The following is a 25629-nucleotide window of genomic DNA, read 5'->3' as shown; positions in this document are numbered from 1 at the left end:
AGAAGGATATAAGGAAAATTTGTTGTGTTTTGGTAGCTTCAAAACAAGTCTCCACATCATCCATCCACGATAGCCAAAAAGTGAAATGGCCTAAATATCCATTAACTGAGTGAATGAATGAAATGTGGTATATCTGTCCAATGTAATATTACTGGGCAATGAAGAGAAATGAAGTACTAATATATGCTATAATAAAGACGAATCTTCAAAACATTCTAAATGAAGTAAGTCAGGCACAGCCGATCACATTCTGTGTGATTCCATTTATATGAAATATCCAGAATTCACAAATCCATAGAGATAGGAAGTAATTAGGATTGCCTAGGACTGGGAGTGGAGAGGGTTGAGGTGAATGGGCGTAATTGCCAATATGTATAGGAGGTTTCTAGAGGTGAGAATTATTCTGAAACATTTGTGGTTGCATAAAAAAACCATTGAATTATAAAATTTAAATAGGTAAATTTATGCTATGTAAATTCTATCTCAGTAAAGCTATTATTTAAAAACAAAACACATCTAGTCCCTCCATAAAGGTTTGGCTACAGGAGGAAAGGGTTGGTATTGGGCATCTATCTGTGTGGTGAGACCTCAGGATTGGCCTCCTAAGGTATGTTAGCATGAGCTTGCAACACATGTGTATTTAAGAAACTTTGACCAAGAGTTGTAAACTTTAAGACTCAGGTTCATCAAAGAGTGTCAATTCTCACCGAGGAATTGCCTATAGAGGTTCTGTCCTAGCCTCATGCAGGAGGCAGTGGGGAAATAGATCGGTAGCTATAGCCGTCCTCTGGGTGCAGCCTCTGGGGCTGACCCTTCCTGGCACAGCTGGGCTTCACCCCATGAGCTGTGTCCTCTCCCACAACAGTGCCTCTGCTCCCATATTCTTGAGAGATCATGTGTATTTCCAAACCTTCTCATTAAGCTCAGCAGCACAGGCCATCCTGTCTTTGAAGAAAGGCTGCAGCAAAGAAAAAGTCGCCTCATCATTGTGTCTCTCACTTGGTCCCCATTCCATATTTCAACATGACTCATCAGTGTTGGCTTTTGCAGGGCAACCAGTGCCTCAGGACTTTGAAGGGTCAGCACAATGGGTGAGAGCTGGAGGTCTTCATAGACTGTGGAGCTTGGAGCTCCCTGGACGGATGGCGACCTGAAAGGGATTAGAATAGGCTTCTCTTTGCTTTTCCCAGTGAAATGGGGGACATTGAATACTGTATCCTGAGGGCCACTTGGGGCATTTTGTTTGGTCTACAAAGTGAGTAGAAGTCTACAGTTAGGACTTCTCTTGTTCAGTCCTTTATCCAGTTAACATTAGTGTAATATCTACACACTCTGCTACATTCCAAGGGGGCCAGAGGGGGAAAAAGCTTCACACAGTGAAGCTGCCCGGGAGTTGCTTAGGGTCTGCTAGGAAGTTAGGCATGAACCTAGAATCTGGTGCACTTTGGTTTGGAGCATGTGATAACTACTTAGATAAGGTAGTTCTTAAAGCTATTATCCAAATGATGAGATTAATCCATAGAGGCAAAGAGCTTTTATAAAATGTTATTGACAGGATGTGAGTCCCCCAAAACAGAGGATTTTAATGTGCAGCCAGAGTTGAGAACCACTGCTCTCAACAATTCATTAAAAAGTTTATTAAGGGATCCCTGGGTAGCTCAGTGGTTTAGTGCCTGCTTTCCGCCCCGGGTGTGATCCTGGAGACCTGGGATCGAGTCCCACATTGAGCTCCCTGCATAGAGCCTGCTTCTCTCTCTGTCTCTCTCTCTCTGTGTCTCTCATGAATAAATAAATAAAATCTTAAAAAATATATATCCTTTAAGAACTCCTCTACCCCATAAGGATAAGAGCTTAACATACATATAATTGTTTAAAAAAAGTTTAGAGAGAGAATTATTTTCTGACTTGTGAATTTAGTTATGGGGAAAAAACTTTTTGTCAGGCCACTGATTTAAATAAATAGTTCTCAGACTTTTTGGTCTCAGGACCATTATGGTCTTACGAGGATTCAAAGAGCTTTCTTCATTATGTGAATTCTATCTATGGATATTTACAGTATTACTGTTCTAGACATTTAGATTGAGAAAATTTAAATATGTTTTATATTAATTCATTTAACAAATAACTAAAAAATCCAATGCATGCTCACACCAAGAGCATAGTCTTATGAACAATAACTATGTTTTTGAAAACAAAATGATTCAGTGAGAGGAGAGGCACTCTTTCCCATTTTTGTAAATAACTTTTTTCCTCTGGCTTAATAAGAGGCTGCTGGATTCCCATCCCTGCTCTGCATTCATTGAATCTGTTGTGATATCTCACATGATGTAGCCTCGGAAAAACTCCAGTAGACCCTCAGGAGAGAATGAGAGGGTACAGCAAATGACGTTTTCACATTTTTATGAAAATAGTTTTCAATAGCAGGACTCCACTCAGAGTCTCAGGGGTCCCCACTATTGACATCTTTACATTCATTCTCATAACCGTGCTGTCATCTAAGACAAACTAGGAAACTGAGGCTTGGGAAGGTAAAGAACTGGCCCAGGATCACACGGTGGTGACAGCAGGGCTGGGATTTGTCTGCAGGGAGTTGCCTGCCGGAGTGGGAGCTCTGCCACTATGTGAGTCCCATCTCAACAGCTCACACAATACTTAATAGTCATTTAATTTCTTCACTCATCCACTGCTCATGTTGATAGGATATTGTTCCCTTTAGACTTGTTTGAGGAACTTAACAAACTCAAAAGTAGTTATTGTTAATTTTTTTCAAATGTCTCAAGGCAGCCTTCTAATTCTTTTGGATTAACAAGAGGCATTTTAGAGTTTCAACAGTTATCAAATGACTCTTCTCATCCTTACAAATTGTAAGTTATTGGAAATGATCATAACACTGGCAAGAGATTGCTTTATTTTTTTCTTTTGTTTTAAATACAGTTTGTTCTATTCTAACCCAATACTTGACATCCTAATAAATTTTGTTTTACTAAAAAAGCAAAAGACTAAAAGACCCAACAAACTCATTGTTTCAGTAAAGTACAAATGGATAGAAGATAGAGAGTTTCATATTCACAGTAAAATTTCATGTGGAAATTTTAATAGTTTTCCTTTTTTAAACCATAAGGATATAGCTATAAAAGCTACAACTACTGAGCAAAATCAAGCTCTGATTACATTCTCCCTTCCTAGAAAACTGATGTCTTTTCCACTTAACCAGCAGCACTAATCAGTATGTCTAACTTGTGCCTATCACTTCATTTTCTAGAAGTCTCTTTTGTTATGGTAAATAAAACCCAGAGTCACAAACAAAGCAATTGCATTGGATAGCTGTTTTTTGTTGGTTATGTTATTGTCTCTATGTTTTTTTTTTTTTCATTTTTGCCTTTCCTCCTAGGTGTCAGTTGCAAGTCCTAGATCCCAATTAAGATTAATAAAATGTCCCACATAATGTAATTTGCATTTACTCGGTATTTTTTTTTTTTTTTTAGTTTTATTTATTTATGATAGTCACAGAGAGAGAGAGAGAGGCAGAGACACAGGCAGAGGGAGAAGCAGGCTCCATGCACCGGGAGCCCGACGTGGGATTCGATCCCGGGTCTCCAGGATCGCGCCCTGGGCCAAAGGCAGGCGCCAAACCGCTGCGCCACCCAGGGATCCCTCATTTACTCGGTATTAAGTCAAATCATGACTATTCATGTTGTAAGAACTTAAGCAGCAGAAGAAATAAATGGCTGTTCTGATGTTCTCATATACATGCTAAAACATTAAAATATGTTTAAGCCCTCTGACATATAAACACTTTCTCATTGATCATTTTTTAGTAATTGTTAAGAGAAAACTCTAAATGCAAACTCATCTCCAGGATAACTGCAGAAAAATAAATGAGAAGCTTACTTTAAATATTTCCCCCTCATCCCCCAAGTATCCCATTTAATCTTTCTTTTTTGCCTTGTGAATCCTAGAATAAATGATAGGGACAATTAAGATCATTCTTTCAAAGTTTTCAATTGACTAAAATATCCGGTTCCAGAGCAACAGTCTTTATAGGTTATAACAGATTCAAATAGCTGTTTGTACATTATTAGCCATATTTATCCTTAATTCTTTTACTCTGAATTGCCAAATTTTAGAATTTTTTTTCTTTCTTCTAAATTTAGGTGAGAATTGTTATTGTACATACTTTCCACTTTGATATTATATTATACTTTGAAAATAGCTTTGCGGAAGAGATTGGTAACATGGTAAAAATTGGGAGGAAAATTCTGAAACAGTATCTTCAAGAACTCTTAAAATTGAAAGTTTCCAACTGCAAAAAATATATATAATAATAAGCTTATAACAACCAGTTTATTATTATTACTTTTGTTATTATTATTAGCAGTGGTCAAGTTTCTCAAAAATATATGCTTAGAAACAAAAGTTACCTGTATTTTGTTTGAATAAAATTTTAAAAATAATTTTTATATTTCTTTTCATACACTTATGTTTGAATATTTTTCTCATCTAGTAAAATATCAAATACAATTAGATTAGCACAATTTTAGAAATATATACTATCTAGTTTCCACTAACGTACAATCACAACTTGCCAGTTCGTAAAAACAGAGCTTTTTGCTTTTTTTGGACTCAGCATTTTTAGTGGATATGATAATGATCTTATCAACAGGTCTGCTGATTCTCAGAATGGAGGAAAACAAAGTCTTTCACCTGGCAGGCCATCGCATTAATTCCAGGACTTTTATGGAAATATCTTGCCAAAGTAAGAAAAATGGTTCTTTTATATTTGGGTAAAATGAATCTGATAAAATAGTAAAACATGGAATTTTTCCCAATCCTTGCCAAATTGTTTGAGCTTTCTATAACATACAAAATTATTTCACTTTTTGTTTGAGCAAAATAAAATTCTCAAGATGGAGATTTTGCTTGTAGGGCAATCTATAGATTTGACATGGTAACTGGGCTTCATGGCAAGATATGCAATTTTGGTTTTCTTTGCCACATCTATTTTAATCTAATTATATTTTAAAGGAGATTTCTTCATTGAATCTTTGGGATCAAAAGAGCTGTAAATGTACAAGTATTTGTTGGATATCACATGGAAAGCCATTATATGTGTCAACAGGGAGCAGTTCACTTACAAATTTGAATGCTTATGTTACCTGAGGGCTATCACATTTCTTTTTAAAAGAATGTTTCTTTTTCATAGCCTCATTTAAAGTAGACTTAAATTCCCCTTAGCACTTATTTTGTCACTAAAATAAAAGTTATCATTAATTTCCAAACATACCTCAAACCACTGTGAACCACAGGCAAGGTTAATGCCTAGAAACACACCTTCATCATTTTTATCATCCTGTTAGGTTTGCCTTCTTATAATTGTGTAGGCATTTATTTATTTTTAAGGCAAACAATTTTATGTATTACATAAATTAAAATACATTTTTGGATTGGTTTTATTTGTCTTATTTGTTTTTATTTTTTAATATAACATTTATATATACTTAAAGTAAACATGATGACTTGATATATAGAAGCCTAGCGAAATAGTTAAGACAGTCAAGCTAATTAACATATTAGCTCCTCACATAATTACCCTATTATTTGGTGATGAGAGCAATCTAAATGTCTGAAACTGTGTGAATGTGGTAATCAAATTACAGTGCAACCACTCAACAGAACACCCATGATACAGTAATTTCCCTTTACCTGAGATTTTGCTTTTTGCAATTTCGGTTACCTGTGGTGCATCACGGTCCCGAGGCAGATTATCCTCCTTCTAACAGATCTTGACCTCCAGAAGGGCAAGAGTAGCCTAATGCTATGTCACAATGCCTATGTCATTCGCATCACTTCACCTCATCATAAGAAGAGTAGAGTGTATAGATTTTTGAGAGAGAGATCACATTCACGTAACTGACTATAGTATATTGTTATAATTGTTCTATTTTATTATTGGTTATTCTTGTTAATCTCTCACTGTGCCAAATTTGCAAATTAAACTTTATCATAGGTATGTATAGGAAGAAACATAGTATATATAGGGTTCAGTACTATCTGTGGTTTCAGGCATCCACTGGAGGAAGTCTTGGGACATATTTCCCCAGTAACTGGGAAATTCAAGAAGCTGAACTTCTAGCACAGATGAATCTAGACCTTCAAAGAATATAGGTCTCTTTCTCCCAGCTGTTTCTCTTTCTATTGGCTTTATTCTTAGGTAAGTGCTTTTCATGCTGTGGCAAGACATCTAGAGATAAATCCCAGTTTTGTAAACTCCTGTGAAATTAAGTGCCTCTTCTTCACTGGCTCCACAACAATTTGGCTCTTCATTGGCCCACGGTTTGGTCATGTGCCCACACTGAACTAAGCACTCTGACTCGTTAGCCAGCCTTGGGTCAAGAAACCAAACTTGGGAGCCAGGGGTACTAGCACATATACATGTACCCTGACTATGTTGGGATTTCCCATAAGCAAAATCAGAACGTTGTATCCAAACAGACATTGGATTCTGGGCAAAAATAGCAGATGTTACTATAGTAGATATCAAATCATATCTTCTTCCCTCTGATAGAGCCTGATGCTTTCATTGATTTGCACACATGCACATAGTAGGGTCTCAGTAGGCAGTTGTTGTACATATGTTTACAAATTGCCAGGAGCCTACAGGAATGTCCTCCCTCCCTTTTTTTCCCTCTGTAGGTGGGTGTCATTAATACAGGTGTGCAAACCCAACTGTTAACAGTAATTCCCATCTTGGCTTCCCTGTTTACCCCTACAGCACTATTGCAAATTGTTGCCATGAGAATATAGGTCTTCTTTCAAGAATATTATTACCATCACCACCTGCTTGTTGCGCAATATGCAAAAGTAAGTAACATCACAGTGGAAGTCACTGAGTGTAGTGGATGCTTACAGCAGCCTATCCAAATATATATCAACAGTTAGAGATGAAAACGTATTTTTTATACAGACACACTTAAACCAAATCACAGAGTCATCTTTTAACAAGAACAGGGTAAACACTTGCATCAATCCAACTAATTGCTAGGCTGACTTAACTACATACATGTTCAATATCATAAAGGAAAATAATATCCCTGTATAGAGAATGCTCAAGGCAATACTTTTTTCTTAGTTTTTGGAACATAACTTCATTCTGTGGTATATTTTGTTCTAGTAATGATGAGCCAGTTCTAGGGGAAATAGAAGCAGGGAGAATGACAAGATTGGCTCCAAGGACTTGATTCTTGCAAATTTCCATCATTCCTACCATGACATGCCTTTTGTTAACCTCAAAAGATCATGCATGACCCAGTTGGGGTAGATATTTTTGCTCCATTGTGTATCCTACATAACGAGCCATTTGTGTTATGAATTTCTAGTCCTATTCTCCCAAACAGCATGATCTAATGTCTTCTTTAAGCACCAACCTTAAAGCAAGCCTTACTGTGTGCAGGAGGAAGGAATGCTTCTTTCTGGTCTTTACTGAAATTAGTCTGTGTGACCTTAGTTAGACACTGGATTCTGACTTTAAGAAACAAAAAACAAACAAACACACACAAGGCCCAAACAGAAACCCTAAGAACATTTTATATACTAAGAAAAAAGGTCCTTCTGAGCCCCCTTCTCCCTGCCCCAGATCCTTTTTCCACCAAAAAAAAAAAAAAAAAAGCATATAAAAAGCATATAATCTTTTTTGTCTGTGGAAGTTTGCCCTCCTTGAGCAAACATTTTTGTGCCAGTCAGTTTAGTTCCCGGGGGTGGCAGGGGGGAGACTGTTTTCTAATTGCTGTTCTTTAGGACCTGAATGTAGGAAACATTCGTGCTCCAGCTTCCTCCTTCATCTAAAAATGTGTTTGTAAAATGCTCTCCAAGTGAAGCAAGGGCACTTAGATCTGCAGTGTGGAAAGAGTCAGAGGCTGGGCTGTAACTCACATTCTGTGTTTAGGCATATGGGAGTTCTAGAATTCATCTTCTCATCCAGGCCAAGGACCCTGATTACAGGAAAGTGTGTTCACTTAGCCCTGGCACAATGTCTGAGACACTAATCTTAACCCATTCATTCACCCACTCCTTGATCCATTCAATTTTGGGGAAGCAGCTCCAGCTAAATGATGACCAGGATCAATAGTCGTCACATCTCCATGCTTTGGTCAAATGTGGAGAATGACAAAATCTGCCACACAGGGTTTTTGTGAGGTATGAATCATTGATAAAAGCAGAGCTCTCAGCACAGAGCCTGGAACCCAAAGCCAAGCCTGGCATCCAGAACAAAGTTTTTCCTGAGAACACTACTTATTTTTGAGTAGAAAGAAAAACATGACTTAAAAAATGAAGAAGGTGGAGATTTTTGCTCGATATTCTGTTGGCCCTGTCTAACGAAGTAGCCACTAGCCACATGCAGCTAGTTATGTTTAAATTGAAAGTGATTAAAGCTAACTAAAATTAGGCATTCAATTCCTCAGTCACATTAGCCGTAAGTCAAGTGCTCAATAGCTTGTACCCCAGTGACAACAAATTAGAGAAGATACAGAACACCTCCATCCTCACAGCAAATACTCTCCATATAGGAATCTGTGTTGCTCTTTTGCTTAATTTGCCCTGTAAATTATTCATCCCCTTGTGTGCACAAAGCATCGTGTTATATTCAGTGGGGTCACAAAGATGAATATCCCTACTTTGAAGAGACTTGCAAGCTTACCATCTAAAAAAAATGTAAGACATGCTCATAATTAATGACAACACACACCCTGTGCGATGGCACAATATTTAAGTGCAGTACATGGAACTAATAATATGGATCTCGACAAGAGTGAGGAGAGCCTACAAGAAAGAAGCTTCTGTTAAAGATAAAAACTGTAGGACTTTTAAAAGGATGTCATCTAGGATGTCAAAAAAATAAAATAAAATAAATAAAACTCTAGGATGGAAGCAGGAATCAGTCCCCGTGGCAGGGTAGGGTGAGTGGCACATACCTGAGTTGTAAAGAGTCTTATATCAGAAAGCTTTATAATCATGCAGCTGTAAAGCAAATACCTACCAATTCTTCCTTCAGAAATCCTGAATGGGATAACTAGCACAAAGCTTGAGGATAGTGGTCTTTCATTGAGTAATGGGAAAAACTGCTTTCAATGTGAGAGTGCTTCACTACTGAGATTATTAAAACATCAACTGATATTTTTCCCAGCAGGGGAAGCTGGGTACTACAAAGAGATTAGGGATCTAGACTAAGGGAGGAAAGAGGATTCTGGAGAAAGGATATGTGGAGACCTTATTACCTGGCTGTCTCTGGAAAGGGGCTGAAGAGAAAAAGCAGCTCCAGGAAACCCCCAGTGGGCATGAGCCCTGGTAGGAGAAGCAATGAGCGCTCATCATTTGTCAGTTTCTTTTCCATGTGAATCTCTATCAATAATAAAGTTTGCCCACGTGATCACCCCGTAGATACTGTGCTTTGGAGAAGAAAGCGTGGAGTGCATGTCAGGCATTTGCTCCAGGAGAGAGAGAAGAGTCTGAGAGTCCGTTACAAGTCAGCAGGCAGTGATTGGGAGAGAATACTGGAGCAGCACCCAGACTTCACCTTCAAGATTTGTGAGTTTTACTCTAACTTAGCAAATTGGCATTTAAATTTCCTTACACCAGGCTTTTGAGGATGCAGCTATTGTCAGCCACGGTTTGATCACTTACAGAGCAGGGAATAAGGCCATGCCATGTGGAGAGCTCAACAAGTACTGCCACTCTTCAAAATTCATTTTAGACATTTCTGACGTGAGTTGGCTTTCCATGGGACGTACTCCGCTTTCCAACTTGGTAAGCAAATAGAAAGATTTTGCGGTGGCTGGGAAGATTTTGTGGTGACTTTTGTGATGGTTATTAAGGAATACCCACAAGTGGCCTCAATTTCATCCATTTCCAAACAATTGTACTTTTACTCAGAGGCAGAGGGTATGGAAATTCTCTATTTCCCCACTGTGGAACCCCCCCAGTCTAGTGAGGGAGTCAGAGATGGCTAGTAGTCCCCCATATTGCTTCTTGTCCAGAGCAACAGAAATTCCTCTTTCAGTTAGGCTCATCATCACCTGTGAAAGTGGCTATTGTAGCAGTTCTTCAGCAGCTGGTGTGGCCCTGAGTCTAAGATTAGCTAGCAGCGTAGACAAGAGACAGATATGTCTAACATCAAGGATGTTTTCTTGAATGATGCCCCCCTTTTAGTTTCATTTCTCCCCTTCCTGCTGGCATAATGAAGACCTGCTGGTGAGCCATTTGGTTGTTGCAGAAAGGGAGATACCCCAGAGATAGAGGAGCAATAAATCAGAAGGAGCCTGGATCCTGACACCATTGCAGAGCAGAGCTGCCTCATATGTTTGCATTTATATAGGAAAAGAGAACCTCTGATCTTCTTCAAGATGTGTTTCTTTGGGCCTCTGTTCTACTCAGCCCAACTAGTCACATAATAAAGCCTGTCATTAGAAAAGAAACTGGTACTTGTTAATCACTCAGCATTATTATTGTTTAAAAATACTAGTGGAGGGATCCCTGGGTGGCTCAGTGGTTTAGAGCCTGCCTTCGGCCCAGAGCCTGATCCTAGAGACTCAGGATCGAGTCCCACGTCCGGCTCCCTGCGTGGAGCCTGCTTCTCCCTCTGCCTGTGTCTCTGCCTTTCTCTCTATGTCTCTCATGAATAAATCAATAAAATCTTTAAAAATAAAAGATTTATTTATTTATTTGAGTGGGGAGGGGCAGAGGGAGAAGGAGAGAAATCCTCAAGCAGACTCCCCACTGAACTCAGAGCTGGATGCAGGACTCGATCCCAGGACCCCGAGCTCATGACCTGAGCTGAAAGCAAGAGCTGACGCTTAATTGGCTGAGCCACTCAGGTGCTCCTGAAGTTATTTTTCTGATTGGAAATATATACTGCTATTTGATATTCCTACAAATCTTCATCCAGTAAAACTCTTAAAGCCCACATGAACAGTTAATTGGTACACTTTGCTTTAAAGTTTGCCAAACTACATATATCTAAACTTTTTCCGCAGGACAATCACTGCCTTGCCATTTCAAGATACAAATTAGACAATGTTTAAAAAGAGTCCTTTCTTATCCATGTTACTCAGATGTCAGCTTGGGTCACCTTGCCCTTAAGAAGTCCAATGCCTTCCCCCAAATTCCTTTAATTTGTAGGTGTTTGGTTTCTTTTAGCTACAGCTGACTCATCTGGCTCTGGTTTCTGCCATGTGCCAGGGTTGTCCAATCTGTCTCTGGCAGCTGGGCAGTTCTCTCTCCCTGCAGAACCCCTCTCCCTTGGTTCCCTTTCCTCTGAAGACCACTCTCGTGCCACAGCTGTGTGTGTTAACTAGAGGTCTAATGGCAACAGTAAAAGGATATGGAATCATCCCACAGTTAATTTCGAACTGTATATTAGACTGCCTTGTTCTTCAAAAACGCTCTTGGCCTCTTTCACCAACTGAGGTTCCAGTTACCCACCACTCTGGCCTCTACATTATTCTTTCTCCTGTTTTTCTCAACTAGGTCTAGTTGACTTCTTGGACAGAGTGGTTTGTTTTCCCATTGTAGGGAATATCTAATCCGTGTCCTCAGGCTCACACTTTCCTTTTCTAAATATTTTGTCACAATATTTTCCTAAAAATGGCTGTAGTCTAGTGCCTACTGACTACATTTAGACCCATCAACTATTCTCATGGGTGAAATGAAATTCAATCTATCTCATTTTGTGGTTAGATAGTTTACTTTTTTGGTTTATGACTTCATTGTTTAAATTTTAGGAAAATTTTATAATGTGCTAGTTTTTTAAAAAAATAGAATAGAATACAATTTAATATATTGTAATCTCAAACCGCTATGGCACTGTCTTAATATTATTGCTTTACTTCCAAATGCAATCATGCTTATCTTACCTCCTTCTGCTATCTGTACTCTCTGAAGGATCATTTCCATGAGAGTGATAGAAAGTCTTTAAGATCTTGACCTTGAGCGCTCCAATGTGACTCCAGCTTCAGATTTCCTACAACTCCAAGTCCTCAGGAATGGCTCTTTGTACCTCATCTGGCACTAAATACTAGCTCTCCTTTTGCATTCTCTTATGTCCACTTCACTTACCTCCTTATTAAACCCTGACTCCACACACTTATTCAAATGCATTTCTTGCCATTGCAAAATTCTCTGCTTCTGCCATTTTCCTTTCTCCCTGCATTTTGGAGACATATTCTATATCTTGCCTTCACATCTTCTGTAGCTGCGAAATACCCCTCAGTTGTGAAAAAGTATTTAAGGTGTCATTTTTTTTAACTTGTAAAAGAACCCAATTTGTTTTTCCGTAGCAGATTTCCAGAGATTCAAGGCCAAATATAAGAAGCTTCTGGTTACAGAATCCTGTTCAAGATCATATCCATTTTTCTCTGCTAGTCATATTTGCTGTTTGTGTAAGTTATTAATGTTCCCATTAGAGCTTGGAAGATTGATCATATTGTTCCCCTCTTTTCCACTTGGCCCTCTGGAGGAAAAAGTTAGATTTAAAATAGCAATTTAAGGCTGATTTTTGGGGCACCTTGGTGGCTCAGTCAGTTAAGCGTCTGACCCTTGATTTTGTCTCAGGTCATGATCTCAGGGTCCTGAGATCGACCCCTGCATCAGGCTCTGTGCTCAGCAGGAAGTCTGCTTGAGATTCTTTCTCTCTCTCCCTCTCTTTCTGCCCTTCTCTGAACTCTATCTATCTATCTATCTATCTATCTATCTAAAATAAATTTTAAAATCTTTTTAAAATGGTGTTAAGACTGATTTTTGAACATGTTCAAAGGACATTTGCTATTGGTCAATTTCTATACCCCTCTGACACCAATGACCAATAGGACCCATTGGCTCTTGTGTTCCTTCTTGGGTCCTGTCATTTTAGATTTAGGATTTGGGAGGGCAAAGAATTTAAGAGGGAAGGTTTTATTTTCAACATTCTGGTATGCACAAGGACTTTTAAATGCCTTATTAAGATTTCATAAATGGGTTATTAAAGTACAAGTAAGTACTTACTTGGTAATTTATTTACTTTTCAGGGTAAGAATTAAAAAACAAATTTTGTCAAATCATTTGCCAGAAAACAGCCCACAACCCTACCAGTACCTGTGGAGACCAGGGTACATCCCACCCTGCCCATAACCACTAAAACCCCTTCTTGTCAGCTTGCGATCCAATCATGAGCAGCTCAGTGGGTAGGTGAGAGTTGTGTATGGTGTATATGCAGGGAAAGGAATTAGCACTCAAAATGTTTCGTGTATATGCTCTCATTTAGATCCTCACTTGCAAGGCAGGAAATAGCACAGCTCCATTGCAGACTGCAGGATTTATAGAAACCTTCCCAAGAACGCCGAGACGTGTTCAGCTGTGAGCACTAGCTTAGGTCACTTGTTCCCTCTTCCTCCGGTCAGTCTTTTCACAGAAATATAGCTGGCACTATACTTCATTTCTGCTGAATTTCTATAGTTATTTTAGCCTACCACATAATGTAAACCTCAATTATATGCTTTTTTATGTTAATATTGTAATTGTGTAGTGTGAGGAGCTTTCAAGACATCGGAAGGGGAACAGAAAAGCTTAAAATGGAATGTTGGCTTGCTCTTAACTAGCCATTTGGCTCTGCCCAAATCACATCCTCTCTGAACCTCGGTTGCTCATGTGAAAAATGAGAAAAAAAAAAACTTAACTTTGCTCAGTTTTTGAATGATTTTATGTAAAGGCAACTTTTGCAAGTATTCCCTAGACAAATATTAGCTATTATAAGTTGTCACATATTTTATTTTTATCCCCTTCAATATAAATGGTATTCAGAAAGTGTGTATTAAAAATTAGGAAGGGTCTGAGACTTTACCCTACTTGCAAGCTAATAATTTAGCCTGTCACAGTTTCAAGGATGCTCATGGTAAACATAATACCCCTGGATCAGAAACAAAAGACAATTTATTACTGATAGCAATGGCAGTGGACAGATTATCAACATTTTGATATCAGTTCTTCAAGTACCAATTCCCACAGTGAAGAAATCCAGAAAATGTCTGTAAATACAGTGAGTTGCTTTACAGGGTGGGAACCAGTTCTTTTTAAAGGCAAGTAAGTATGTCTGCCATTTGTTCTATAGGGAGCTTTTTCCCAAAGTTGTAAGAAACCTACCCTTAATTCTGAAGGGCCTTAACTCCACCTCTCAAGACTGCTATACAAACACCCTTAAAAATATAGTAGGAAGAGGGACGCCTGGGTGGCTCAGCAGTTGAGTGTCTGCCTTTGGCTCAGAGCGTGATCCTGAAGTCCCAGGATCGAATCCCACATCGGGCTCCCTGCTTGGAGTCTGCTTCTCCCTCTGCCTATGTCTCTGCCTCTCTCTGTGTGTCTTTCATGAACAAATAAATAAAATCTTAAAAAAAAATGCATAGTGAGAAGAATAAAAGGTAATCCATGCCTTGCTCACAAAACATACAGAAGTATCAGAGACTTATGGAATATTGTCTTGTAGCAGTATGCTTTATGATTTATAATCAAAAGACAACTTTAAAATTTAATTACTGAGTTCCTGCTATAGTTGAATAATTGGGATATTATCATTCTACAGTACACAACAAAAATGCTAAAAAAATATGCGCGGCAATGGTTTTCATACATTGGATAACAGAAAACAGAAGGCTCTGATCACTGAGAGAAGAAAAATGAATGAGTGGAGCCCTGCAATTGCTCTGGTTCTGTATTCACAGGCTTTCCTGGGCCTTTATGGAGGTAGGGACCAGATGGAGCTATTCCAAATAAAGCATACAGACTTGCTGAATTAGCAAGATAGAGCTCAGGAAAGCATGCCTGGAATTTTTAGGGAAGACTATCCAAGAAAAGGGAGATCCATAGAGAGAAAGCTCCAAAGATCAGCATAAAGATTCTCTTTTAGATGGCAGCTGAATATTATGCATATACATAGGATAAAACCCTACGAGGCTAGGCAAAAAAAAAAAAAAAAAAAAAAGATTGTGGAGTCATAAGTAGTTCCTAGAGTTCGCACAGATCTGGGAGACCTTCAAGTTCTAACCACCCAGAGTAGAGCATCCTTGTTAAATACCTGAACTAGAAAAATCATGCCTTAGTAACAGAACTAAACTTCCATTAGTTTAAAGCTACTCTAGATTCTCTTTTTTAAAAAGCTTGAAAACAAGCCTCCAAATGATAAATTGGTAACAGTAATTTACTATCTGTTAGAACAAAAGCCAACAATCTTTGAGGAATACAATAAAATCTAGTACTTGAGAACATGAAAACACAATCCATAAAAATTTCTACACATATAAAGAAGCAGAAAATGTGACACATTAACAGGAAAAACTAGAAATAATGTAACACATTACCAGCCAATAAAAAACATCCAGAAATGACAGAGATGATGGAATTAACAGAAGTTTAAAGCACTTAATAGATGTATTTTTAAAATGTTCAAGAATTGGGGCGCCTCAGTAGCTCAGTCTGTTGAGCATCTGCCTTCAGCTCAAGTCATGGTCCCAGAGTTCTGGGATCAAGCCCTGCATCTGGCTCCCTGTTCAGCAGGGAGTCTACTCTCCTTCCTCCCTCCGTTCCCCATCTTGTGCTCTCTTTCTCTCTCTCTTGGTCTCACTCACTCTCTCAAATAAATAAATAAATAAAATCTTTTAAATAATTAAAATAAAAAACAAAATGTTCAAGTATTTAAAAAGAAAGCGTATGCATAATGAATAGAAAAATGGAAGATGTTTTTTAAATTTCCAAATGGAAAGGCACCTGGGTGGTTCAATCAATTAAGCAACCAATATTCGGTTTTGGCTCAAGTCATGATTTCAGAGTTGTGACATTGAGTCCCATCTTGGACTCTGTGCTGAGCATGGAATGTGCTTAAGCTTCTCTCTCTCCTCTCCCTCACCCCTTCCCCCTTCCCCCCAGGCATGCCTGTGCTCGGTCTCTCTCAAAAAAGAAGTTCCAAATAAATGGACCTTCTAAGGATGAAAAATACAATATCTCAAATTAAAAATTCACTTTAAGAGATTAAAAGCAAGTTAGAAATTGTGAAAGAAATGGTCAGTGAACTTGAAAATATAGCAGTCAAAATTATCCATGATAAAGCAAAGAGGAAAAAAAGACTAAAAATTGTAATAGAGCCTCTGTGAACTGTTGGAGACATTACGTGTAAGTAGAAGCCCAGACGAGAGAAGAGAGAAAAAGTATTTGAAGATTCAATAGGTAAAAATTTTCCAAATTTAATGAAAGCTATAAACTTACAGATCTTAGATTCTCAACAAACCCAAGCAGGATAAATAGAGAATTTTGAAAACTGCTAATTAAAGAAAAAAAAAAAGCCACCAGAGGAGACATTATATACAGAAAAGTAAGGATAAGAATTATAGCACAGGGGCACCTGGGTGGCTGAGTAGTTGAGCATCTGCCTTTGGCTCAGGTCGTGATCCCAGAATCCTGGGATCAAGTCCTGCATCACGCTCCACAGGGAGCCTGCTTCTCCCTCTGTCTATGTCTCTGCTTCTCTCTGTGTGTCTTTCATGAATATATAAATAAAATCTTAAAAAAAAAAAAAAGAACTGTAACACATTTCTTGCCTGAAACTATGCAAAACAGAAGACAGAGGAATGAAATCTTTAAAATTACAAAAAAAGAGTTAACCTATCTTTCTACAGCCAATAACAATATACTTTAATAATTAGAGGCAAAATAAATAATTTGGCAGATTTTAACAAGTTGGGAATATCATCCCCAGTAGAGTCACACTATAAAAAATATTAAATGAAATATTTCAGGTAGGAGAAAAATGGTACTAACTGGAAATTTATATACAAAAAACAATGGTGGAATTAGTAAATAAGTGGGTAAATATAAAAAAATATTTTATCAGGGATCCCTGCATGGCTCAGCAGTTTAGTGCCTGCCTTCGGCCCAGGGCATGATCTGGAGACCCGGAATGGAGTCTCATTTATCTCATTTAAAACTTTCTTTAGAATATAATTGACTAAAGCAAAAATATTAACAGTGAACTGGGGATGCTTGGGTGGCTCAATGGTTGAACGTCTGCCTTTGACTCAGGTCGTGATCTCTGGGTCCTGGGACTGAGTCCTACATTGGGTTCCCTGCAGGAAGCCTGCTTCTCCCTCTACCTGTGTCTCTGTCTCTCTGTGTTTCTCATGAATAAATAAATGAAATCTTAAAAGCAAACAAACAATGAATTGTGACATTTACAGGTAACAGTAAATTATGTCAAAAATTAGTACAAAGGATGGAAAGGAAATAAATATAAATATAGGGCTAAGGATTGTCACATTGTAGATGAAGTGGAACAGTATTAGTTGATAGCAGATTGAAATGTTTTAAAGACTCATTTTTTTTCAAACCATGCAGGAATCAGTAACAACAAAAAGATGTATAGATGATATATCAATTATGAATATAAAGTAGAAGAATAAAGATTAGCCAATAAATTCAAAAGAAGGAAGAAGAAGAAAGGGGAAAAGACAAAGAACAAATGGAAATTAACTAGCAAGATGATAGAATTAAAACTGATCATATTAATAATTACATTAAATATAAACCATAAAAACACTTATTAGAGGTCAGATATCATGAAACTGATTAGAAAATCAGGATCTAATTATGCATTGCCTATAAAAAAACCCACTTGAAATATAAAGACATTGATAAGTTAGAAGGAAAGAGGAAAATTACATACCATGAAAACACCAATGATAAGAAAGCTGAAATGGCCATATTAAAATCAGAGAAATTAGCATTGAGAACAAAGAATATTACTAAGAATCAAGAGGAACACTTTTTCATTATAAAGAGGTCAATTAATTCAGAGGACATAATAAGTGTTAGTTATATAAATAAATAAATAAATAAATAAATATATATATATATATATATATATATATATAAAGTTATAAATCTTTATAGATAAAACAAGAACTGAGAACCAAAGGGTGAAAAATGGTCTCCTTGTAGGTACTGGTAGAGAAACTAGGAATAAAATCATAATTTAGAAGCATTGAACAATGTTATCAATATCTTTTCCTAATTGATATTTCTGGAAACTATATCCAGCAGCTACAAAATACACATCCTTTTGAAGCACACATGGATTTTTTCACCAAAATAATCCATATACTGGACTTTAAAGCAAATATTAATTAATTTAAAAGAATTGAAATCAGATAGTTTGTTCTCTCATCTCTATGGAATTCCATTAGAAATAAATAACATAACAATATCTGAAATAACTTCAAATATTTTGAAATATAAAAGCACTTCTCTATTAGTTACTCATGGATCAAAGAAGAAAGCACAAAACAGAAAATATCTCGATTGAATGAAAATCACACAATACATATAAAAATATTTAGGGGAAAATTTATAATTTTAAATATTCAGTTTAGAAAAGAGGAAAATTCTATATTAACAGTCCAAGAAACTAGAAATAAAACAACTACAATTAGAAGGAAGGACATAATAAACACAATTTCAGTATATGAATATATAAGCATAACGTCAATTAATATAAAGGGCACAAGAGATGAAAAACAATAAAAATGAAAGATTGCTCTTTTACAATATCATCAAAATCGGTAATCATGTAAGTAGGCTGATCAAAAAATGCAGAGAATCAGAAATTACTAGAATCAGTAATGAATCACTACATACAGACAGAAGGCATTAAAAAAATATTATGAAGAGCTTTGTGCCAATAAACTTGAAAACAGCTGAAATGGACAGTTTGAAAGAAATAAATCACTGAAATTAACTAAGGAGAAATGGAAGGTTATGTTTCTGTATATGATATAGAAAGTCCCAGGTGAACGTCACTCCACTAACATTTGGAAAATCTGGGATAATTTATAAAATAAATAAAAATAAAATACTTGAATAATATATTTTCTTCAGCCCATCAGAGGGCAACGGATCTGAATTCTAGAGTGACCAAGTACTACTAAGGAGAAATAGAATAACCAAACTCCCTTTTGGCAAAGAATGGAAGAAATGGTCATCATCCAAATTGGTAAGAAAAATTCTGCTAAAATTTTAACACACTTGTAAAGACAAACTAAATATGGGCCAGCATATTTGTTTGTAATATCTGGGGGTCTCAAGCATAAAGGGGCTTAGCAGTCACTCACAATCTCTTTTGCATGGAATCTCTACCATACATGCATGAGAAAAATGGAGTCAACACAAAAGATAAAGAATCTCTCTTAATGGAATAAGCGAATACATGATGATTAATAGTAGGAGACAGGAACTGGGAAGAAAAAATTCTAAAACATGCATCTGTTAAGAACTTCAAAATTCCAAACACATAACACAACTCAATTAGAGGACCAATAATCCAGTAAAATCTGGTCAAAAGATTTGAACAAGCACTTCATCAAAGAAGGTATACTTAAGGCAAACAAACACAATGAAAAGATGTTCAACATCATTAGTCATCAGAGAAATGCAATGCAAATTTTATTGAGATATCATTTACATAGTACAAAATTCACAGTTTTAAATTGTAAGGCTCAGTTGTTTTCAGTATGTTCACAAGGTTGGATAACATTACTACTATCTAATTCCAGAATATTTACCTCATTCCAAATAAGAAATCCCATACCAATTAGTGGTCATTCCCTATTTTCTCCTCCCCCATTCCCTGACAACCACTAATCTACTTTCTTTCTCTATGGATTTACCTATTATAGGTCTTTTATATAAATGGAATCATATGGGCTTTTGTGACTGGCTTTTTTTCATGGAGGATGTTTTCGAGCTCTCTCCATTCTGTAGGATGTAGTGCTTTATTCCTCTTTATGATTGAATAATTTATGCAAATATCACACATTTATCACATTTGTCTATCCATTCATCAGTTGATGAACATGTGGGTTGTTTCCACGTTTGGACTGTTATGAATAATGCTGCTAAAAATATTTAAGTACAAGTTTTTGTATGAATATATGTTTTCATTTCTTCTGCATATATAGCTAGAAATAAAATTTTTTGGTCATATGGTAACTCTAGGTTTATCTTTTTTAGGAATTGCTAAATTGTTTTCCACAGCAGCTGAATCATTTTTCATTTCCATTGACAATATATTAGGCTACCAATTTCTCTGAATTCTTCCCAACAAATTTTATATTTTTGTTTGTTTCTTTTGTTAAAATATGACCATTCTAGTGAGTGAGAAGTAGTTTTGGTTTTGATTTGCATTTCACTAATAACTAATAATGGTGGTCATCTTTTCAAATGCTTATTGGCCATTGGAACATCTTTGGGCAAATGTCTATCCAATTCATTGCCCATTTTTGATTGAGTTATTTGTCCTGTTATTGTTGAGTTCTAAGAATACTTTTTATATTTTGTAAGAGTACTATATACATATTGTGTGTATATATCTATATAGTATATATAGTATATATACATATACATGTATATATTTACTACTAAATATACTACTAAATATATGTATAATATAGTACATATATATGATTTTCAAATATTTTCAAATATATATGTTTATAAGTGTGTGTATATATATATATATATACTACTAAGTATATATATACAGTTTGGAAATACTTTTTCCCATAATGTGGATTGTCTCTTCACTTTCTTGAGAGCATTATTTGAGCACAAAAGTTTTTAATTTGGATAAAGTTAAATTTACCTATTTTTTCCCCTCTGGCTCCTTATGCTTTTGATTTTATATATAAGAAACCATTGCCTAATCCAAGGTCATGAACATTCACTCTCATGTTTTATTATAAAAGTTTTATCTCTACATTTGGGCCTTTGGCCGCTTTATTAATTTTTATGTAAAGTATGAAGTATGAGCTCCAGTTATGTTTTGCATGTGAATAACCACTTGTACCTTCAACATTTTGTTGAAAAGATTATTCTTTCACCATTGAGTGCTCTTGGCATACTCGTAAAAATCTGGTGACCACAGATTAATGGTTTTTTGGACTCTCAATTCTCTTTCATTGATGTATATGTCTGTCAGTACACTAGCACAACATTCTCTTGATTACCATAGCTTTTTAGTAGATTTTGAAATTGGGAAGTGTGTGTTAGTTTTTATTTTATACAATAGTTTGGCTACTCTGGGTGCATTCCAATTTCATATCAATTTTAGATGAATTTGTCCATTTCTGTAAAAAAAACAGCAGTTGAAATCTTGATAGGGATTGTGCTGAATCTACAGATAAATTTGGGGAGTACTGACATCTTAAGAAAGTCTTCCAATTCACAAGCATGAATGTCTTCCCATTTACTTAGGTCTTAATTAATTTCCTTCAACAATATTTTGTAGTTTTCAATATACAAGTCTTATACTTCTTAGTTAAATTTATTCCTAAGTATTAAATTATTTTTTATATTACTGTAAATGAACTTGTTTTCTTAATTTCATTTTAGATTATTTATTGCTAGTGTATAAAGATACAAATTATTTTTTTATGTGTTGATCTCGTATCCAACACATGCTGGACTTACTAGGTGTAATAGTTTTTCTGTGGTTTCTTCAGGATATATATTATCATGTCATCCTCAAATAGAAATAGTTTTACTTCTTCTTTTCTGATCCTAATGCCTTTTATTTCTTTTTACTGCCTAACTGCCTTGGCTAGAACCTCCATTACAAGGTTGAAAAGAAGTGGTTAAGAATAGACAACCTTGTCTTATTCCTGTTAGGGGAAAGCTTTCAGTCTCCACTACTAACTATGATGTTAGTTGTGAGTCTTTCTTTTTTTTTTTTAAAGATTTTATTTATATATTCATGACAGAGAGAGAGAGAAAGAGAGAGAGAGAGAGAGAGAGACGCAGAGACACAGGCAGAGGGAGAAGCAGGCTCCATGCAGGGAGCCCGACGTGAGACTCGATCCCAGGTCTCCAAGATCACACCCCAGGCTGAAGGCGGCGCTAAACCGCTGGCCACTGGGGCTGCCCAGTTGTGACGTTTTCAAAGATGTCCTTTGTCAGGGTGAGGAAATTTCCTTCTATGCCCGGTTTGTTGTGTATTTTTCTTCTTGACTTTCTTTTAAAAAAAAATTGTTATTTAAACTCAAAGTAGTTAGCATATACTGTGTTATAAGTTTTAGGGGTAGAATTTAGTGATTCATTGTATATTTTTGTCATGAAAGTGTGCTAGATTTTGTCAAATGTTTTTTCTGTATCTATTGAGATATCATATGGTGTTGGATGTTTATCTTAATATGCAATATTTACATTCATTGATTTTCATATGTTGAACCCAACCTTGCATTCCTGGGTTGAAACTGACTTGGTCAGGGCATATAATCCTTTTTCTATGCTGCTGGATTCACTTTGCTTGTACCTTATTGAGGATTTTCGCATCTATATACATAAAGGATATTGTTCTATAGTTTTCATGTGATATCTATCCATTTTGATATCAGGATAATACTAACCATAGAATAAGTTAGGAAGTGTTACCTGACTCTTCTTTCTGGAAGAGTTTGTGAAGAGTTGATATTAATTCTTCTATAAGCATTTGATAGAATTCACCAGTGAAGTAATCTGTTCCTGGACTTTTCTTTATGGGAGATTTTGTGATTACTAACAGAATATATTTACTTGTTATAGACCATTCAAATTTCTATTTCTTGTTGAGTCATTTTTGATAATTTTGTCTTTCTACAACTTTATCCATTTCATCAAAGATGTCCAGTTTCTTGACATATAATTGTTTATCATATTCTGTATTTCTACTTGATCAGTGGTAACATATCTTCTTTTATTTGTGATTTTAGTAATATTGATTTTCTAAGTGGTTTTCCTTCCATGGTTTATGAGATACTCTTCTATCGGGTTCTCCTATTTCTCTAAATTTATTTTAAGTGTCTTTTGATGCTCTCTCTTCCTCTGTTTCTTAGATAACAGTGTTCCCTAGGACTCTGACAACACTGTTTCCTATTCTTATTCTATAAATTTCCCTAATCAGTATCACCTACTACCATGGCATAAATGCTACCTGTATGTTGATGATTCTCAATATTTTATTTCTAAAATAATTTTCTAGAGGAAATCACTCTTCTGATATTTAGACAGTATGTATAGCTAGAAACTTCAGTTTAATATGCTGATGTCACCCCAACATGTTCTAAGCTAAAGGTGTCTACCCAACCCCATAGCCTAAATAACCATGGCATCATTGCTGTCCCCATTGATTGATAAAGCCAAAATCCTAAAACTCCCAGCAGTCTTTGGCCTGCAACTATAAACTGAGAAAGTCCCTTGTACCCACCTGTTGCAGTTGTGGACCACAGCAGGGTGTCTGCTCTCAGAAATGTGGCTTGATAGCAGTCCTGTGCGCAGATCACTGCTGCTGGAATCGATCTTTGCTCAGAATGTATCACTTCCTTACAATGTTGAGAAGGTGGCTTCTTTTCTATATGGTACACTAAGATAAGGGCATTCTGAATCAAAATTGTCCTAAGTTCTATGAATACATCAGGACAGCCACATCTCCAAAACAAGTTGATTCTAGAATGACTTGGTCAGGTATGCTAGTATGGACAACTATTTTTTTCCCAGTCCTTGGATGCCAGGCTTATCTACTGGTACATCATTATGGTAGATTCTGTCTCAGGTAAATTCTATCTCAATAACTTCATCTCATTAAAAAAAAAAAAGATTTGCTTATTTATTTGAGAGAGAGTGAGATCACAGGAGGGAGAGGCAGAGGAAGAAGGATGGGGAAATCTCAAATAGACTCAACTGAGTGTAGAGCCTGATGCAGGTCTTGATCTCAAGACCCTGAGATCATGACCTGAGCTGAAATCGAGAGTCAGATGCCTTAACCAACTAAGCCACCCAGGTGCCCCTTCCTCTCCTTAAACAGGGCTACCTCAGGTGAACTAGTATAATTTAATTCTTTTTAATTTAGAAGACCAAGATCTCAGTCCATTTCCTCCTTAGAAGGCCTCTATAATCTTATGTAAAATAATTTATTTTGCCTCCTACAACTTCCAAACTATATAAGTGGTTGTGTCAGAATTAAGTTAAAGAAGCCATCCATACCCTAGATGTCCTTTTATACACTAAAGAGCTGATTTCTATAAATTTCTAATGAACTACAAATTATTTTAAAAATAACTTGATCAGTGTGTGTGTGTATGTGTGTGTGTGTGTGTGTGTGTGTGTGTGTTAGCACTGAAAAGGAGAGAGGTCAGCTCAGGGTTCTTAATTCTGGCTGCATCACTAACTGCTGTTGACTTTGGATAACTCACATAAAAATCTCCGTGCCTCACTTCCTTCATGCAAAAAATGGAGGGGTGGAGCTACATAGTTGTTCTGGTTACTTCCAACTCTAGATAATTCTATAATTCTTTTTGATGACCTAAACATAATTTGTAGGCAAACACACCCTTGCATGTTGTTCCGGAAGCTTCATTTCTGACCATTAGGTTCATTCTTGGTCATCAGCTTGATTTAGCCAACTTCTGATTACCCATTCACAGATGCCTGTGGATTACCCATGGGTGGTCTGGCTCTTCATAAGCAAAAGAGTAGACTGGGGGCTGCCTCAAGCCCCACCATAGGCCAGATTCATCCCAATACAGAGCCAGAACCATGCCAGTCTCCACAGGTTGGTAGAGCCCAAGGCAAGGTATCTGCAGCTCTGTTTCAGAATGTTCATGTCAAACTGCTTAAAAGTGTGTTCACAAGCACAGATTCCTATGGCAGCCTAACAAAAAGGAAAAAGAAGATGGAATGCTTCACAAAATTCCCTTAGGCCCTGGACAGGAGCTGCTTTTTGAGACTGTCATGAGACCGAATGCAAGGGTGTAGCCCTTTCATAAAATTGCCCTGCACTGTTTGTGTTTTCCTGATGTATGGTGCTCATGTCGAATCAGAACTGAATCCAAGCCCTCACCCTCAGACACAACGTGAGTGTTTTGGGAGGTTCCAAACATCTTTGGTTTGTTTTTAAATTTTAATAAGTTCAGTACTTCCTGGGTTTGGCCAGGCCAGACACACCACAGGACGTTTCCAGCCTGAAACCAGAAAGCGTGCAGGCACTCACAGAGGAGACTGATGCAGCGAGCTTTCCATCCCACTTGCCAGACCTAAAAGCATCTCGTGTGGTTAGCTGACTCGTGGTGTACCTACCCAGAGCGCATAACATATGAAAAAAGATTTTATGTATTAGCCATGTCCTAGCGCACTATGCGTGCATTCGCCCTCATATATCCGCTACTTCTCATAATATTTCTAGGAAGGAAGGAAGACTGGCCTTCTCATTAAGTAGATGAATGTGAACATTTCTTGACAGCAAGGACAATGTTTCCATGTTCAATTTACTATTAAAAGAACTCCAGTAGTAATTGCTGTTGATGAGGAGGAAATTGAGGCACTGACATTTTGAATAATCCAGTTCAGTGCTGTGAGTCACCCATCCACAGTATTCAGTTTAGCAACTATGTAATTGAATGCTACTGCCCAAGTACCAGGATAATTATAGACACTGCGGAGGATTAGGAACTTGTAAGATGTTAGGGCTTTGAGAACCAAGTGGTCATCCAGGAAACCACGACACAGTATCAGGCCTCCACTCCAGAGTGGAGACAA

The sequence above is a fragment of the Vulpes vulpes genome, chromosome 8, assembly GCF_048418805.1.
Source record: "Vulpes vulpes isolate BD-2025 chromosome 8, VulVul3, whole genome shotgun sequence".
NCBI lineage: Eukaryota > Metazoa > Chordata > Mammalia > Carnivora > Canidae > Vulpes > Vulpes vulpes.
Note: the sequence above shows the minus strand (reverse complement) of the source record.